We start from the raw sequence: 21290 nt of genomic DNA on the forward strand, positions 1-21290 counted from the left end.
ATTCCTCTTGGAGCCTTTGTTAATATAACAATTATGGGCAAAGTGCCCAATTCTGTTGCAAGTGAAACATTTGGGAGGTACTCTCCCCCTATCAATTCTCTCATTGCCCCTTTCCGAAGTCAAGGGCGATTCTTCAAGATCTCGAGTAGATATTCCTGCCAGCTTCTGCATCACAGTATCTAATTGATCGAGTAAAGGCTGTTGCATTCTCTCAATCTCCTTATGAATTAACTCTGTGGTTTTTTTTCATTTGGAGGACATGAAGTCTCCTGGTCTCTTGCAGAGGTTGTTGTCAGATGGCTAAGCACCTCGTTGAGGTGTTCCATCACAGGTTGTTGCAATCGCTCGACCTCCTGTTTGATAATGGATCAAACCTCACTCTGATTTAAATTGCTTGCCGATATTTGATTGATAGGTTCGACTCTATCTTCTTCTCTCCCTTTTAGATTTTTGTGTTTTTCCTTCTGTTTGTGACCTGCTTTCTCAGTATCCAGGTGATCGCTTGTTTCTTTCTCCTCTTTAATAAGGTTGACGAATCCGGTGGCAATTGCAGGACGAATGTCTCCTAGCATTTGCTCTCTTTCTTTTACCGCCTGGTAGCATTCCTCCAAGTTGGTTATATTTCTTCTGAAGGCTGTTTCTCTCAGTTCTTGCCTCACCCCTTGTCTAAAGTGCTGAAAGACAGCCCAGTCTAAATGGGACTTGTCCTCATTCGAGACGTTCAGGGTGCTTGCAATCGTCAGCAGTCTATTATAAAAGTCTGATGTGGTTTCTCTATTACCCTCTGTAGTTTCCATAGGTTGGGTCCTACACGCCTTATTTTTGAAAACTGGGAGATTAGAATCTGTTTACATTTTGAATAATCTAGGGTTCCGTTCAGAACTGGTGATGAGCAGAGAAAGCCTTTCGCCTTTCCTACCAGCTTACTGCGTAGCAGCATGAAGAGCTGAAAGTCTGTCCAACTTCAAATTTTCCCCGAGTTCCTCGACATAGCAAAAAAATTTGCAGTAGAAAATGATCTCAGGCAAGGCAATTGTTAAATCAAACAAAAACATTTAATTATGCACTAAACAAATTACAAGTCATGGATAACTCAGACACATGTTTACTTCAATATCAATTTCAGATAAATCATAAGCACTCAATCTCTCTAATTCTATCTTAACAAGGCTTAGGTATCAGTTCCACATGGCACTCAAACAAAGGTGAAACAAAGACTAATGACTCAACACCATTAAGATTAACTCTGTCATGCACTAACTTCGATGTCAATTTCAGATAAAATATATGCACTCAATTTCTCTAATTCTATCTTAACAAGCACAGGTATCAAATCCACATAACACTCAAACAAAAGTAATACAAAGATTAATGACACAATTCTACTAAGGTAGAATTCACAGACGTTCAGGTCATGCTCTAATTTCTACATTCATGTCTTGGAATTTAGTCCGTTTTTCTAAACTAGGTTTCTAGAGTCCTTACGTGAAATCACAATATTCTAGACTTAAATGTTCTATTAAAAGTTATAATCACTCTTTCTGCACACTTTCATTGAACAAAGAAAAGGTTTCTATTCTACCACCCAGTTGGGAACTGCTGCAAAATCATACACATCTGGATACAGCTTCACCTTCAGATTTGTTCCTGGTTCCGTTCAACCTGCTGTTTCCTTCTCGTCAGATTCGGGCTAGATGAATCTCGGACATTGACCACACGTGCTTGCTGTTCACTGGTCGGCAGGTTTAAGCAAAGCTTGGCTGTCTCTATACTGCACACCAGACCTCAGCTCCGCTGGACGAACTTTCTATCGGCAGATTCTCAAGGACTGCTCGGCATTCTTTCCTCACCTGTGGCTCGACGCTTCGCCCAAGAAACCAGGACGGACATCAGGGCACGGAGAGTATGACTCCCACAAGAGCAGGCAACTGACTGGCAAGGGACTCTGGCAGAGGATCCGACGAACGAGAGAAAAAGTCTGGGTCCGGTGCTGCGTTGCCTTTTTAAATTATGCGCCCCCTACATTTCCGTACTACGTCATATCCTTTTCCTTCCTTGCTCACTTCAAAGTACAACTCCCTTCTCTAGCACCACATTATCCCTTAGTAATCTCTTTGGTGGTGGTTGGGTATCTCCCATAATATCTCCCATAAGGGCCACTACCCAGACGTATCTCATCTTATTATTAAATTAATCTAGATTTAGAGAAACATCCAACCAATTCCTTTTTTGAATCTTGTTTATGGAGCACATTTTCACAGCTATCTTTGATAAGTCTTCTATTAAGAAAACTTTTATGGAGTTAGTTTTATGCTATTGAACTCCGTCCAGCAGCCATAGCATGCTGAGAACAAGGTACATGATAAACCCATACAAAAAGATAACAAATCTAAGTACACTGTCTTGAGAAGAATAGATGGAGGAAGATAACCTTGTAAATAAAAAAAAGAAAATTTACAGATTAGAGCACACAATCTCTCACTATATCTTCTGAAGCACATTCCACTATCTGTTAACACCTTTTATTTTCCAAGAGGTGGGGAGGAGATGAGCTGTTGAGTCCTAACTTACTCTGTGAAGTCTGGTGGAGAACAATCTACCCTTAGCATCACTGACAAGCTGGTCTAAGGCTATCAATGATTTTCATAGGCATCTAGGGATGAAAATGTGACACACAACTATTTCCCATCTCATGGTCCCTAACATTATAAATTGTTTGAAATAGTGAGAGCTCTATGGTTGATTTTCTTGAGCAAAGGATTAAAAACCTGATTGACCAGAAGAAACCCTCAAAACTGACAACTACCTAAAAATGGCCCAAGAAAAGTTCTTTTATTATAACTATTAACACCAGACCTCTATGGAGCCAAGAGACTCATACTCATTGTGGTGATCAGAATCAAACTTATAAAGGTCTTTCTTCTAGTGGTTTAGTGCTATAGAAGGAAATGCCATTTCACAAATCTAAACAAGCACCTCTGAAGTGACTTGGACCTGAGTAACAGATTCATCTCATCTTCTGCTGCAGTGTATGTCTGTAAATTGCATATTCTTCTGGCTGTTTCGTGGGATGAAAAATCCAAGTTTCTAAGACAAAAAACCCTACTACCTCCATGTAAGATTGGTCAACTAACTTTCAGCTGAACAACTCTGATAAACGTTCTTTGTGTCCAAGAGAGAATTCAAACTCTGGTCTTTCCAAACAAATTATGGAGGTTCCAAATAGAAACTTTCCAGAGATCTTGAGAAGATAGACAACAATGATTGAAGTAAGTGTCTTGGTGGAACAATGGACATTGTCTGCTTCTGAAGATGTTCAATGGAATCAATCCCTTCCCCCAACACAAAACTCATTTCTTAATGTAAAGACTTGACAAAGAAAGCTATGAAGCTCTACTCAAGAAGCTAAATGTAAACACAAATGAACGCCTCAAGTCTCTCAATTTTTGGAAGTGATCTGTTAAGTATCCAGCATCACCGATAATTTTTTTTTTTTACTTTATTAATAACCTAATGAATACTAATAGCATTTTAAGCAGACAGATCAACTCTAATGACATGTGAATCATATAGTATGCTACACTATTATAGTTAAATATTCTATTCCACTCTATTCATTTTGACTTGCAACCTGAAGCACAGATACTAGGTGACTGAAAATTCAGTCACCAATAAATACTATTTATAATAAGTTCTCATATAGATCAGCATGTGACGATTGTCTGTTGCACTTAAATATGACTTATTCTCAATAATGATCAATTAGAAGTGATTAATTACAAGTAAGTGACCATTCTTCATGTAATATCTGGTAAATAAATAATTCTAGAATGATTCAAAAGCCAAGCCTAAAGCTAACAGGAAATGAAGCCTAAGTGCATTATACAAATATCTCCAATCATCAATATATCAAGTTAAAATTTCAATAACAAACCATTCAGTAGCAATGCAGTGACATGAGATGATGATTATCTCAATTAATCATTGTTGGGATCACAAAATTATTTTTTTCTTTTATATATATATATATAAATATATATATATATGTAGAAAGTAGCCTTGGTCTTGCACTACCTGTAGGATCAGCTAGACTTGCATCACTTGCAGGCACAAACTTGACTGTTTGTCTGTTTGCTTACTTGGGAAATGGAGTAAAAACCAGGTTTAAAATTGCTTGGTATTTTTAACATATATATATATATATATGTTAAAAATACCAAGCATGGACACACACACACACACACACACACACACACACACACACACACACACACACACACACACACATACAGCCTTACTACTTCTGAAATAAGTAAATCATATGAATTATACTTTTACTCTTTCAGAGATTAAGATACAGACATTTTTAACTGAAGAATAGATAATTCTTACCTATCAAGCCATGAGATAACAGATTTTACAAGATTCAGTATGTCAGATACAGCTGAAAGAGTTTCTATTGATACCCTCTCTTTCTTGGATACTTCTGTTTCTTTATCCACTCCTACACTTTTCAGAGCATTTCGCAAACTTTGTGCTTTGCACCCTAACTTCAACGCAAGAGACTGCAGTGTTTCTGATGTCAAGTTATAATGCTGAAATTAGAAACCTCTACTAAATACAACTACATATGCCATATAATAAAATATTATCATCAGAATAAAAATGATAGTATTAGACTAATAAAAAAACAAGTTGCAGCGTGATACTCAAAAAGAATAAAAATAATTGCTACAGTCAATGAATAACAATATTGTGAAGAACACAAAACAATCCAAATTTTATATATTTCTATAATACACTGTTTATTATTACAAGGTTTTGAATGTTAGAGCTCAGAAATATAATGCACTGTTAGTGGAATTGTGTTTCAGGAGGTGGATAACGTAAAAACAGTCATAATTTCTAATTATGAATCTTTTTACAATGTTAGTATTTTATTATATTTTCCTCCAAAATAGGGGCACCTAAGGGTTCAAACCTGTATAAATAAGAGGAGACCTCCACATAGCCTTTAAAGGAATGTGGAGAACCGACCAGGGCATTTGACATAATGTCCAATCCTCACCTTCTTGTAGAGCACCATGAACGAACGAGGATAGGCTGGCAATTTGGGATTTAGCTGACCAAATTGTATTCTTATTGGCTTAAACCAAAATAAAAAATGATGGTACAACATGACAAAATTTCATGCCGGCTGGGACGTCACCCGGTTAAACAAGGTCCCCGTTGTTTTCACAGGGAACCAGGGTGAACAGCGAAAAGTCAACTACTGGAACAAATCTGAAAAAACACCCAAACTCAACATCACCAGCGTTAAAGATTGGTACTATCAACATAAGAAGCCTGAATGGCAAAGAAATGCTGATGAATTAGATAAGTACCAGATCGACATAATAGGGGTGACTGAAACAAAAAAGACCAAAACTGGTGAGATATTTCTGAGCAATAAATACAAAATGTTATATTCAGGCAATGACAATCAAGGAAAAGAAGGAGTAGCCATTGTATTCAACACTAAATACGAGGCTAATTTTCTTGAATAGAAGGCAGTCTCAAGTAGAGTGATGTGGGCAAATATGAGAATGGGAGAACGGGACGATGAGACTTATTTGTGCCTATGGTCCCACAGAAGGTTCTACTAAGGTAGAAGTAGAGGAATTTTTTGAGGATTTAGGGAAAGTAGCTGACCCAATGAAAAAGGAAAAGTTGGTCCTTGTTGGAGATCTAAATAGCAGAGTAAGAAATGATTGTCAGACATACAAAAATATATTGGGAAAATTCGAGAAAAGAACAAAGCTAATAATAATGGCAAATACCTCTTGGATTTCTGCTCAGGACATGGACTGGTTATTGCTAACACAATGTTCCAACATAAAAATGTGCACAAATTCACATGGAGAGAAGAGGCAAGGAATAAGAAAAGTCTCAATGACTATGTTATTGTTGATAGTGGTGTTTTCCCACTGGTGCAGGACACCAGAGTGTACAGAGGATTTGAAATTAGAAGTGATCCCAATTTAGTCTTGAGCAGAATAAAATTGAATTTCATATTGAAAAGAATAACATGTAAGAAAGTTTTAAAGCGAATAAAAGTTGAGCAGCTCTCAGATGTGTAGACTAAACTACACTAACATTATTGAAGAAAAAATGAAAGAGTTTGAGAACAGGAACTAAACCTTGTAGATTCAGTGGCAAGCCTTGAAGAAAACCTAGATTGATTCAGCCAGAGAGGCATGTGGTAAGGTTGCCGGCAAGGATAGAAAAATCAGAACTCCGTGGTGGACACAGGAAGTTAAAGAGGCAGTGAAGGAAAAGAAGAAAGCCTATCAAAAGTTCCTGGCAAATAAGTCAGCTTGTGCTCTTAGAGAATACAGAGACAAATGCAAGAATGCTAAACACTGTGTAAAACTAGCTAAACAAATCATGGGAGGACTTTGGCAAGAATATAGAAAATAAATATCAAGAAGGTGGCAAAATATTCTGAGGTTGTTGAAGAAGCTTAGGCATGGAGGAAAGAGTGCTGTTAAAGGAGTTAGAGATGATAATGGTGACATGAAAACGGGAGAAAAAGATATCCTTGAAATAAAAACTGCTAAATGAAACAAGCAGTGGTAAAGAACACTGACCAGACACACAGTCAGGAATACTAAAAGAGGTGTTAACATGTTCAGGTCAGGGCAGTAGTAGCTCGCTCACTGTGAACCTAACTATCTGGCATAGCAAGCAAAATTACCAGCAATTTCATTCCTGCATATCTTCGAATGCTCTGCTTTTCGTAAATTTCTTCGATTGTAACTAATCCAGCACTAAGGAGAAGGGAATAGATGAAAAGGAATGTTCTTTTCAATTTTTTTCAAAAAGAATTGAAGAATATATTAAAAAACAATAATTAAAGAGAATGATATATTTGATTATTATTTACTACACTTGATTTACTAAAAGATGTAAAGAATAGCAAATATAGGAAGAGAAAGAATAGATGTGAATAAAAATACTTTCAGTAATGTAAAATGGATTATGAATATTTTACGTCTGTGATATTATATATGTGCTTGTGTTATAAGTATCTGGGTGCAGTGAAGAATATGTGATCCTATAAACTCTAAACTTTCATATTTGTATTTATGATGGGTATAATTAAAAAAAAAAAAAAAAAACTTATGAATAGATGAAAAGGGATTTGTTTAAGAAATATAAATCACTAACAGCCACTATATTGCAGATGCAAAAAAAAAAAAAAAAAAAAGTAATTTTATTGTATCACTGAATAAGGTACAGAGAAATTTACAGTCTATGTAATATATTTGTCAACAAACAGTGCAAATAGACAACTGGGATAAAAACAGCACTACCTAATGAAACACCTCATGAAATACCTAATTGACTATACACTGATTTCATGTAACTGAAAATTTGAACAAATGTTAGGACAATTGTTTTTAGTTACATACTGTGCTTGGTTGATTGCATTTCAATTTTTTAATGTCATTAAGACAGATCACAAATGCTAACTTCAAATAAAATTCTACCAAAAGAGTTGCAACTAACATGCCATATAAACTTTGTGTCAGTGAAGCGGCCCACCAGCCGAACGTGGAGTGGCATACAAACAAATGGCAATAAAATTCTACCGAAAGGGTTGAAACTAACAAGACCTTATAAACTTTGCATCAGTTCAGCCCACCGGCATGATGCAGAAGCAGCAAACAAACGGTAACGAGATATCCCGTCAGTACAATAAACATGCGAAACACTCCCCGACGTAAATGTGTTAAGGCTGTTCAGCACACTGATGCTATGATGGACAGTACTGACAAGAGGAGATAAGGAGGTTATTGTTTCACATAAAGCTTAATCATAGAGATGACAACTGATACAAGGCTTGGACTACTACTACTATGCACAGATTTAATTACCTGATTTTCATCATGACTGAGAAACTCTGAAGAGTGTCTAACGATATGTAACTACACAAATAACATAAATGAATAAAATTTCATGATGCTTGTATGTTAGCTATGAGAGGAGAAGGATGAAAGGATAAATGCAGAACTTGGTAGGCAAGCAGAGAAGAGGTGGCATGATAATAAATTTAGTTTAATCCTTTATCCAAGTGTGAGCAAACAAAGTTTGCACCTGAAAATATAGTTCAAATTTAGTTCAATCCTTTATCAGTTTTACGAGTTGCCAACAGAAGCAACACCTTGTCTCAGTCCTGAAGATATTTTCAGGCACAAACTTTGTTTGCTCACACTTGGATAAAGGATTAAACTAAATTTATTACAGTCTAACCAAGTGCAAAATAAACTTCCAACATATTTCTCTAAATCCAGAGTAATTTATAATAAGGTGGTACACTGGTTGGTAACTCATATAGGTAAATATTACCTCTCCATTGCTTCTGCCTTAGTATCACCACTTCTGGGTCTGCCTCCCACTGACGAGACCTCAATAAAGGTCGAAACCAGTCTGGGTAGTGGTCCTTCCCTTAATGCATAGTGTGAGATACTGAGACAAGGAGTGATGAGAGCTTGGTCCACCTTTGCTACGAGTTGCCAACAGAGGCACCACCTTGCATCGTTCCTGAAGATATTTTCAGACGCAACCTTTGTTTGCTCACACTTGGATAAAGGATTAAACTAAATTTATTATAGTCTAACCAAGTGCAAAATAAACTTCCAAGAGATGGCATGATACAAATATTTCAACTGGTGAAAGATTTTATCACATTCATATGAAAGGAATTAGTGACCAAGTAGAGGAAATAAAATAGCAGCATAAGGTACAATATAACAGACCCTGTTACTGGATGAGCAATCTCCTGAGACGAGTCTGACTCTTTGAAGGTCTATTAATAATAATAAAAAACATAATAATTATTTATTTCTTAAATGTCATTTTATTTTAAATGACAGAAAAGGCTTCATAACAACATTCTTTTGCTCCAGTAAATCCCCAAGAGGTGAAGTCAGGGGTTCTCAACCTGGTTGTGATCGTAAGTGCATTTGGAATTGGGAAGAGAGTGGCAGGCATCAATATTTTTTTCTATGAAAATTTATACTTGCTTATCATATCAAATGATAACAATTAATAAATTAATTAACTATGAAAGTAAGATAAATATGCATGTAACATAACATTTATTATATTAAACTAAATGTTATTTAGTTTAATATAATGTTTAACTAATTTAAAGCATTGTACATTAAGAAAAGCATTTCTCTTTACTCTGGATAAAATAATAGTCTTCTTACCAATCACTGTTGAATTTATAGGTTCACTGTTTTTTATTTGGAATTATCATCATCAAATTCCTGACATTTACCCTCAAGGGATATACAGGATATGATAGTACTACATGAAAAATTTACACCATTACTAACTTCCTACCTACAATTTTCTGCCAAATCAATCTGTTACTTGTCAAAGCTACAACATTGTCAGATCTTATATTTATATATCTATCTTCTAAGGCAATTTTTACCGTATCAATCCACCTATATCTTGGTCTTCCTCTGAGTCTTTTTCCTGCCAACCTGGCAGAGAACACTTCTTTGGCTAATCTTTCCTGGCCCATTCTGTTTAAGTGACTATACCACCTGAGGATAGCTCTGCTAACGCATTCCTGGATGCTGACGATGTCAAGTTCTTTCCTAATATCCTCGTTTTTAATATGATATTGCTATTGATGCCATCTGTCATGCCCCTAATCTTTCTCAGGACTCTCATATCTGCGGCCTCTAGTCTTTGGTCAAGTGTTTTACTTCTGATTCAGCTCTCAGATCCATAAGTTTTGGGGCAAAATTTTTAAACGCGAGAAAACAATGTATGGTCAAGCGTGCCAACAACATCTGTGAAGTGGTGACACATTCCTCAAGTGTACAGTTGCCAGTAGACTAAATGTATAAAACATAGAACAAAAATTGGCACTGGTAACACTCACACTCAAAGACAGAGGAATTACAAAATGTTCATAATATTAACATAAATGCTAACACTTTTTACGATTCCAATAAATATTATTACTAGGAGAAGACATATTTTCCAGTTTTAATTTTATTTTTTCCTTATTTAATAATTGACAGCAGGCGCATTTGAGGTCGCAGGCACAGGGTTGAGAACCGCTGGTTTAAATCTACAAATCATTTATCATATATTTTTTCCCTTTTAGAACTTGGCTATTGATTATATGCAGCTAAACAGACTGCTTATCACTAATTAAATCCATTAATTTTTTTGCTTAAACAAAACTACTAAGTTTCTTAACATGATGTGTGAACAGATTCTAAGAGAACCAGAAAATTATGCTTTTAACTATGCCCTTTCTAGCAAAAGAAAAGCAAGGTAATAATTCATGTATGTGTTTTTTTTCCTGATATAACAATAAGAGGAAAATATCTAAATATATGAATGAAATGATAAGTTCTAATATATATACAATATTACCAATACCGCTGAGTAAAAAAGAGACACTAATAGCTGAGAAATAATCAACAATTATTGTTCACATAAACATGACTGGGGTATATTAGGTATGAGAATTCTGTTCTGCACAGATATATCAATTCATATTCTGAGACAACCTTTACAGCTTACTGTATTGTAAAACATCAAAAGTAAACTAAACCAGAAAAAAAAATACTATGTATTTCACAGATGACTACAATGTTTTACCATATAATCATGCATTGCAAAACATTATAACCACTCCTCCATGTATTAGTCCTAAAAATGAAAGGGAAAAATTAAAAAACAGCAAATAGTTTAAATAAAAATACTCTTATGTTATTAATTTTGAATTCAGATATACTTTATTGCATATTCTATTATGGTGAGACAAATTGCTGTCAACTGTATTTCATGTCTGACAGGAATTCTTCTAGAAAAGTTTGAATTTGATTATACTATTAAAATAAAGTGAAAATTGCATTATGAATTTAAGTTTTTATGTTTCTGTCAAAATGTGCAATGGTATCACTTCTGGGTCTGGCTCCCACTGATGAGACCTCAATAAAGGTCGAAACTGGTCTGGGTAGTGACCCTTCCTATAATGCATAGCATTTTACATGTCCGTAAGGATATGTGCTTTGCATAATGGGATGCTAAGGCAAATGATGTGAAGTTATTGGCCTCTGTATACAAGTTGCCTAGTCATGAAGTTATTTCACATGCAAACTTGGTTTGCTTACACTTGGATAAAGGATTAAACCAAGAATATAATTTCTTGGCATCTTTAATTTATGTGCAATGATTTATTTGGGTGCACAATTAAGTTTTTATTATAAGACATGCTTCTAAAAGAAAAAGAACACAGACATTTTCTTTCCATCATCATCATTTCCCAATACATATCTTCAAGGGTGTACAGGATACTATGACAGGGATAAACAATTAAGTTTGAATTATTACTTACTAGCTTACTAACAATACCCCCCCCCCCTCAATTAATATCTGTCATCAGGTTTCCAGCACTCTCAAATCTCACGTTTATCTTTTAAAGAATTATTAACTACATTAATCCACCTAGATTCCAATCCTCCTCTGGGATTTTTTGTTCATGCGAGAAATGAAGTTTTGGTAAGCTTTTCTCACTATGTTTAAGTGACCATACTCTGCACCTATATTCTTGAATTATAATAACATCAACTTCCTTTCTAACATTTTAATATGACTTTGTCATTGATGGAACCTATTTGTTCCTTTAAATTTTCTCAAAATTCTCCTATTTATCATCTCCAGTTTTTGATAAGCTGTTTTATTATTTCTAACCCAACTTTTAGATCCACAGTTTTGTATTCTGATGGTTTCATGTGTTCGATAATGTACTCTTATTCTATGATAAATTTATATAATTGACTCCTCACTTTCCTTATACATGGCAGAAAGCACTGACAAATAAATTGCATGAGATTAAGCCTAAAATTAATCGTTGGTAGTTAACGGAGAAACAGAAGAGAGGAAGTTGGTCTTACTAGGCTTTGCATAGGTCACAGTCATTTTTACACATTGTTATTTACAGAGGGCTGATGACCCTCCATGTGTGAACAATGTAAGATGCACCTCACCATTTGTCACGTTCAATCAAAAAAGGAATGAATTTTTTATTATTCTGACTGAACTACACTAAGGCAGATCTTATCAGACTCAGATAAGCTGCATGAAGTTTTTAACTTTTTAAAAAGAATTAACTGATACAAACACATTTGATTATAAATTCTATTTATATGTAGCTACTACTGCTTTGCTCAACTTAATTTTTTTAAAGCTGGTTTTTTGTACATAACATGTTATTTACTAATTTATATCTTTATTACTGTTACCTTAAGTACTGATGTAATCTTTGTTGTCTTTGCATCAATACTCCTAAAACAAACAAAACTTTCCTTCATAATGTGATACATAAAGATGATAACTGACAGAAGAAACACATTTTTATATATGATTATTATTATGACACCTCCAAGGACTCATTGTGGGAGGGCACTCCACTCCGCTACACACATTTAACTGTCTCTCCTACTACATACAACTACTATCTATTGCCCACCACCACCAACAGTATTTTTTTTGTCTGTAAATTGCATGTCCTAAAAGGCCAATTTGCCTGTACACAGGATGAAAAACCCTGCTACCTCCATGTGAGATCAGCTAACTCACCTTCAAATGAAAAATCCACATAAAGTCATGTCAAGAATAATTACTTTAATTTCTCCAATGTTTCGACCTTCATATTAAGATCATCATATGGAGTAGAGAATTTCACAGGCTAAATGTGGTATGAGCACCAATTTAAAGAGGCCTGTGAAATTCTAATCAATTACCCTAATCTTAACAATAATGATGGTCTAAAAATCCCAAGAATATGGAGACCCACATAAACCTTTTCATTCTAAGAGTTCATTATAAATTATAATTAGGACTGTAGTAATCCAGAATCTCAGCCTTAATATAGCAAACACTTATGTTAAATTATTGATTAGGCCACCACTATTGCTGTATTAAAAGTATTAATATGAATTTGTTCTCTGACCATGTTATAAGTAGGATATAGCTTTGATGCAAATTTTTTTTTTTTCACTAGAGATCAAGCCCAGTTGAATAACAGTTCATCAAATAATTGTCACTTTAGCATACTGTTTGAAATATGATGTAGCTTGTCTCTCTCTCTCTCTCTCTCTCTCTGTCTGTGTGTATACATATATATAAATATATACATCAGTGGTGGGGCTGCAATGCTACCAACCCAAACTGCACATAAATCACATGTTACCCCCCCCACTACGTTATCCCCACTAGGTAGCAGTGTTACACCTGATATCTTAAGAATGTAGAATTCTCAGCTATCATGGTGTAACATGAAGAGAAATAAATTAAAAACCCTGCATAAAGGCTAAGAGCTAATTTAAATGAATTATTTAAAAGAAAAAGGAAATATTCTTGGTGGTATTATTTGGTGTGGTCTGCATTAAATGCAGCTCCAGCATTGAGTATATTAGCCAGTACTGATACTAGCCCTAGCCCACACAGCACATTGACTATTACAAAATATAACTATTGCCACAAAATGAATTATATAAAATACTATCGAGGCAGTATTGTATTACAAACAAGAAAATAACAGTTTTTTGATAAATATATAAAAATTTAAGAACAGCAATAATAAAACAGGAGCTTTTATTTTATACTGGAGGGGCTGCAGCATATGGACGAGCCACCACTGATATATATATATATATATATATATTCCAGATGATGACCTGAATATGAAGATTAAACATCAGGAAATTAAAGTAATTATTCTTAACACAGTAGTGATTTCCATAATTTATCAAAATGAATGTTGATCACCTTGTAACATTAAAGGAAAGGATTAACAGTAACAATAGCATGCATGCTTGCTTTACATCTGATCTATATCAAATCATTTATACATCTTTTGATTACAATTTATACTACTGATTACAATTTAAGGCTATATACTGTTTGGTACTTAAGGCTTCCACTGGCTATAAAGTGCATCCCCAGGTGGTGGGAATAAAATGGCCATCATTCTCCAGAGACCAGACTGATACTACCAACAGCAGCAGCAGCAGGCTATTGAACATGAAGGCAGAGGGTGCCAAGAATCCTCAGGTAATCGCATTTCGCTGCCATAGGAAACCATATCTTGGAACTTTAAGCTGTAGGGCTCTGAGCAGTGAGTGAAGTATAGCTAACTGAACTAACCGAACAGCTAAAGTGACTAAAATGGGACATTCTTGGACTGTGTGAAGTTAAGACATAATGGTGAAGAAATTCTTCAATTAAAACATGGAGCCATACCGTATTACATAGGCTAAGATAAGGAAAGAATGAGTGAAGTTGGATTCATGATTAACAAAAAATTGAAGAACAACATAATAGAATATGACAATATATCTGATTGAATAGCAAGTCTTATTGTCCAAATCTCAAGATCATCCACATCTATGCACCAACAATAAGTCATACCGATAAAGATACTGAAGACTTTTATTATGATGGATCCCAACTTTACAACGCAGGAAAACGCTATTTCAAAATTGTAATGGGAGACTTAATGCCAGAATTGATATAGAACAATCAGATGAAAGCTAAATAGGAAATTTTGGATACAGCATGAGAGATGATAGAGGAGCAAAGCTAACAGAATTTTCAGAAAAAGAAAACCTGTACATCATGAATTCCTTTTTCAAGAAAAACATACATAGGAAGTGGACTTGCATTTTATGTTTATCTCAGATAAACATAAAATGCAAAAACCTGCATACTTCAATGAAATAACTGTTGTTCATGTAATTCCATCTATTATTCATATAAAAATATAGCCAGTAGGATTAAAAATGTTCTGGATTAAAGGTTTTTTGCATTTAAAGTATTTTGGGCCAAAAGGCTGTTTCAAATAGTTCTAAGAGAATTTGGGATTGAGGCTATGAATGTGACTTATTATAACTGATTTCTTTTTTGCAGATTTCCAGTATAAAGTAATGTGACCATCTCAGACATCATGAAAATACTTCACATACTTAAAATGATCATATTCTGTCATCAGCTTTCAGAAATTCACTACTTTTGCTCAATTTGTGAGTCCAAATTTATCATTTTTATGTATAAATTACATGCAATTGAGTTTATATCAAAATATGTATAACAATTATCTTGCTTTATATACAGATACTATTTAAAGTTCTAATAACTGAAAAAATTTTAATAAATATATACATTACTATTCAATTACTAATAGTTTTAAAAGATATTACAGACCAGTTGTCGTAATAATTCTCCTGCTTCAAGAACAAATTCCTGATGCCCAATTTTTGCAATATTAAGGTGGGTAAGATCATCTCGTGCAAGTGTGAGAAGATGGCAACCATTGATATTGTTGTTGATGAAAAACTGAATATAGGGTTGAACTTCATCATCTAGTCCTGAATAACACAAACAATGTTTTATTAGAAATAACATTTAATTGCAAAAAACAAGTTATGCAAAAACAATTTTTTTTAATAACTGATAAAAGATGAGATATCCAATGGCATATTATATTGGTGGGATTATGCTTGCAGAAACTGATGAGACTAAGGAAGTTGTAGTTATGGCGGATAGGAATATGACGTTCAAAGAGCAAACAGCAAAGGAAATACAATTCAAAGGATAATTGTGATGTTGAAACTAGCACTGACATGTAAGGATAAGGAAGTCATTTTGCCTCTTCATAAGCCTTATTACAACCACACCTAGACTACTGTGATTTGGCCTACTTAGTTCCGAAGTAAAAAAGAAATTGTGGAAAGTCTGCAAAGAAGAGTTACAAAGATGATATTGACATTGGAATGTAGATTATAAGGACAGATTGAGAATATGTGGAATGCAGACACTGGTAGACAGGAGAAAGAGGTGGTTTTATGATATAGGTCTAACAACTTCTGAAAGAAGTTGTTAGACCTATATCATATCACCTATATCATATCATATGTTTATAGACCTCCTATCATATCACTCCCTTCCTCCAGTTTATCTGCCAATGTTTACAGTTCACATACTCTCAATCTGTTCTCATAATCTACATTCCATAATCCCAATATCATCTTTGTTACTCTTCTTTACACCCCTTCCCACAGCTTTTATAAAGTTGCAGAAAGTTTTTTTACATGGTTATAATTTAAATTAAATTTGCCAAAAAATTATATTCTAGTTTAATCCATTATCCAAGTATAAGCAAACAAAGTTTGCACATGAAGTATCTTCACAACTAGTCTACTGGTATATAGAGGCTTATGACTTCACATTAATTACTTTAGTAGCTCATAATGCAAAGCACACTACTCAGACCAGTTGTAGACCTGTATTAACAAGAAAAAGTAAAGGGTGTTCATTTTTAGCCTAGAATAGTTAGCAGCAGCAGTGCAAGAGTGTCTGATAGTATTAGGAAAAAGAAAGGAAAGATGGATAGTATGAATTTGGAAAAAAAAGGCCTCAACTCTTTCATATCATCAGGTAGTCAAAGGCTATCCTTTTTTCACCAGTCCTATGCATCTAAACAACCAAAAGCCCAATTGAAACTACAACCCTGAAATGACTATACCCAGGTGGTTAGCTTCATCTAAATTAACCAACTCCTGCAGTTGACCATAAGACCACAGTGAACTATGAGGATGGACCTATTTTAAAAAACCTCTCATAATAAAAATAGAACTTTTTATTCTCCTTGTGAATGCTGCATAATGTGGATTGTCGACACCATCTAGCCAAAAATTTGTTATCTCCTAGAATTTCTCTAAATACAAAGATCATCGGAATGAATAATAAAATTTCTATAATGCAATATTGTAAAGCATTTGCATGTTATATTGCTGGGATTCAAATCCATGTTTTGTTCCTAAATTTCCATAAATCATATTTTAACTCATTAATCATAAAAAAAATAATAAAAAAAACCCTGTTCTGTTGTAAGTAATAAATGCCCATCATATTGTTAGGCATTCTATTACTTATAGCAGCTGTGATAATCACCATGAAGGAATTGAGGAAACACAATGTACCTTACACATTATTCTACATATTCCCCACAAAGTGCTATACACTTGTTACAATGCTGCTGCATCATTTGCAATCCTCTGAGAAAAAAAGTCTTTCCCTTGTTGCCCAAACTACTCCTCAGTTGCAGATATGACTTCATCATCTGTGGTAATTTTGTTCCTTTTAAGTGTTTCTTTAAATTTGAGAACAGGAAATCAGATGAGGCAGACATTGAAAGCCTAAGTTGTGTATTGTCTGTTGGGTTTCATGAGCAGTGTAAGCAAGTGTGTTGTCCTGCAAAAGGAGCCTGCCTCTGTTCAGTTTCCTGTGGCATTTTTCCCTTCAGTACCCCCCCCCTTTAATTCCTTCAGAGCTGTTGAATAAACTGCTGCTATAACAGTTTCACCTTTTTTGCAGTAATTGGTAAAGATTACACCATCCATATCCCAAAAGATAATGGCAAAAACTTCTCTGACTTTTGGGTTCAGAACTTCTTTGAACCTTTGTGTCTCCACTCTATTGACTGTTGTTTGGTCTCTGGGTCACAGTGATGAAGCCATGTTTCATCAACAGTCACAATATAGTTGTTGAAAGTTTTTCACTTGGTTATATCATAAATTAAAGATACCAAGAAATTATATACTTGGTTTAATCCATTATCCAAGTGTAAGCAAACAAAGTTTGCGCGTGAAGTATCTTTCAGGACTGGGGCAACTCGTGGCAAAGGTGGTATGACTTCACATCACTTGCCTTAGTATCCCATAATGCAAAGTACATCTCCTTGCAGACATGTATAATGCTATGCATTGTGGGAAGGGTCACTACCCAGACTGGTTTCAAGCTTTAGTGAGATTTCATCAATGACAACTATCTATCTCTAATCAAGAGTATTTTAATAATAAGGTGTGACACCTTTTGGCAACTCATATAGGAAAATATGACTTCTGCATTACTTCAACCTTGATATCTCACCTCTGGGTCTGGCTCCCACTGATGAGACTTCAATAAAGGTCGAAACCAGTCTGGGTAGTGACCCTTCCCATAATGCATAGTATTATACATATCCGCAAGGAAATGTGCTTTGCATTATGGAATACTAAGGCAAGTAATGTGAAGTCATACACCTTTGCCACGAATTGCTCCAGTCCTGAAAGATATTTCAGGCGCAAACTCTGTTTGCTTACACTTGGATAATGAATTAAACCAAGTATATAATTTCTTGGTATCTTTAATTTATAGCCATAATATAAGTCAAACATTTGTCCCAGACTTCTCCAAATAACCCCAAATCCTTTGAGATGACAGCACATGTTCTCTCTTTTGGTTGGCATTCAAACATTTGGGGACCCACTTTGCTTCTGCTCTGAGAATGTCCAGATGTTGGTGGATAATGATCCTAACTCGTTCCCTGGATATCTCCGGAGTCTTTGCAATGTTTTTGGCTGGTATCTGTCTATCATCAAGGATCATGGCATGCACTGCATTGATGTTTTCAGGTGTGATCGATGTGGATGGTCTTTCTGACCTAGGGGCATCTATTGTTTCAAGATGTCCAGTTTTAAACTTGGCCACCCATCTGGCAACTGTTGGGATATGTTGGGGCACAGTCCCCTAAAGTCTCACACAGAGTTTGGTGAATCTCAGTTGCAGACTTTTCTTGCAGCACGAAAAACCTGATGGCGTCCTGCACTTCTGTGTCTTCGAATTTCTTCAATGACCTCTGATATGTTTTCTTATATATCCTAAAAGAAAATGAACAAATGATTACAATTTGATGAAACATGGGGGTTAAAGGATTTTAAGATATGTTCTTTCTCATGGTTATATCAGTTGCTTTAATATCATTTTTGTTCTAGGTGTTTATCAGAATTTTTCAGTCCTCTCCCCTTGTAATATGCGCCAAATATGCAAGGCAAGAGGGCAGCTGTAGAATGCATGTTCTACTGTTTCCCATCTTTAACAGATGTCAGAGATTGGTTCTTCAATGTTGAAGTACCTCCATCTGATGGTAATTATTGGAAGGTAACCATAAGCAGTTCTCTAGGCATGATCCCTCTTGTTAGGATATCCTTGAAAGTTCAGTAAGTTATGAAACAAATTGTTATTGCTAATACCCAATTGTGGAAATTCATGGCAGAAGAGGTTAATGATTTCTTTATACCAAATTTTGCTCTTCTTAATGGAAAGAAGATCAATACCAGAATGCTATAACAGTCATAGAGTTAAGCACCAGATGTTTCAATATACAGGAACAATCTCAGCTCTTGAACCATTATAATCAATTATTCCAAATAGCAAGAGATAAAAACCCAGGCAGTATCAGAGAAGGTCTACAATATTTCACAGAGTTTTGAAGCTGTATTGCTTAAACAGCAGAATTTTAATACTGGAAGTGTCCAAAGTCTCCATGCTTCTTTGACAGTTGAAGAAATTTCTTTTTAACTTCTTGGTATTGGCTGGACAAAAAAAACTGCACTGGTTTACTATATAATTGTTTTTCTTCAGGCTCTGTAATGTCTGCAATATTTATTATGTACTGCTGAGAAGGGAAAATTATGGTTTTAAGTACTATGACTTTAGAAGAAAAGGAAAGTGGCTCAATTTTCCAATCTTCTAAGATTAACATTTTTTGTAATAAGATCTCATAGAGCCAGGCCCAAAAGAGATACCAAAAATTGACAATTGACATTTATGTCTTTAGGGGTGAAGCAAGATGCTTTTCATATTCCCCGCTATCTGTTGTGGTTACAGTGAGGGTAAAATTTATGAACAGTTTGCTCGCCCTGAATAGGCATGGAGATTATGCATCACTATAGCGATGCATAATCAGTCCGTTGAATATGTCCGTTGCCTCGTATGCTGCAGCTTGCTGAACCAAATCGTTGGGGTGTGTGGACTTCTTTAGGAAAAACTTGGATGCTAAGGATTGTAGGAAAGAGAAAATATAGGGAATATTTGTATCTCTATGAAGATGATTGTTTCTTACATACCACGGGGCGTTCAGAATCATTCTCAAGCACTTGTTCTGCACTCGTTGTATCTTGATAATGTTAGTATTAGAGGTGTGGCTCCAGGCTGGAGAGGCATAGGTGATTATAGGACGAATTGTCATCTGGTATAGTTGCAATTTGATTCTGTTGCTGAGCTTGCTATTTCTATTAATTAGCGGATAGATCTGAGCTATGGCTTTAGATGCCTTTGCGCACGCAGACTTGATGTGTTGGTTGAAAGATAGCCTTTTGTCGAGAATTACACCCAGGTAATTTGTTTCTGTCTGCCAGGGAATTTTAGTATTGAATAGTAACACATCTCCTGCAGGAGACATTGGCCTCTTTGAGAAAAGAACGGCTGAGCTTTTCTGGGGGTTGACTTCCAATCTCCATTTGGAGAACCACCCTCCAGCTTTAGAAGGGTTTCTTGAAGCTTTCTGGTAATGAAATAGGGTTGGAGAGATCTAGTTAGTATTGCCATATCGTCCGCATACAGGGCAAAAATGGAAGTCATCGGATTGTGCGGGATGTCTGACATGTGTACGGAAAACAGTAATGGAGCCAGTAGAGATCCCTGTGGCACTCCAGCAAGGATATGGCGCTGGGACGATGTAGAACCATTGATTTTAACTTGCACTGATCTATTCTGAATATATGAGTGAATTAGATGAACCATTTTTAGTGAGGTACCAGCTGAGATAAGTTTGTGCAGGAGTCCAAAATGCCAGATTTTGTCAAATGCTTTGGATAGGTCTAGGAAAACAGCTCCTGTACACTGCCACCAGTTGTAGCTGGTGGTGATGTATTCGACAATTCTGTGGATTTGCTGAGTAGTACTATGGTGTTGCCGAAAACCAAACTGTTCTTTAGAGAGGATGTTTAGGTCATTTACTGAGGTTTGGAGTCATGAGAGGATGACCTTCTCCGCAACCTTACCAAGATTGGAGATGAGACTGATTGGACGATAATTTTGCGGTAGGTGTGGGTCTTTGCCTGGCTTATGTATAGGAATTACATCAGCCAGTTTCCAGGAGGAAGGAAAATAGTGAAATCTTAAAATTGCATTTATTATACTGGTCAGGTGCACTACTGCTTTTCGGGGCAGAAGTTTGATCACCCGATTAGTAATTCCGTCTGGCCCAGGAGCTTTTTTGTTCTTTAATTTTTTAATAATGTCATAAATCTCAGCAGGTGATGTTGGTGCAATATGGTCAGTGCTGGTGATAGGAAGTTTGAATGAGTGTCTGACCTTGCTGTGAA

This window comes from Typopeltis vanoorti, chromosome 19 (assembly GCF_054136105.1).
Source record: "Typopeltis vanoorti isolate ZY-2024b chromosome 19, IOZ_Tvanoo_1.0, whole genome shotgun sequence".
NCBI lineage: Eukaryota > Metazoa > Arthropoda > Arachnida > Uropygi > Thelyphonidae > Typopeltis > Typopeltis vanoorti.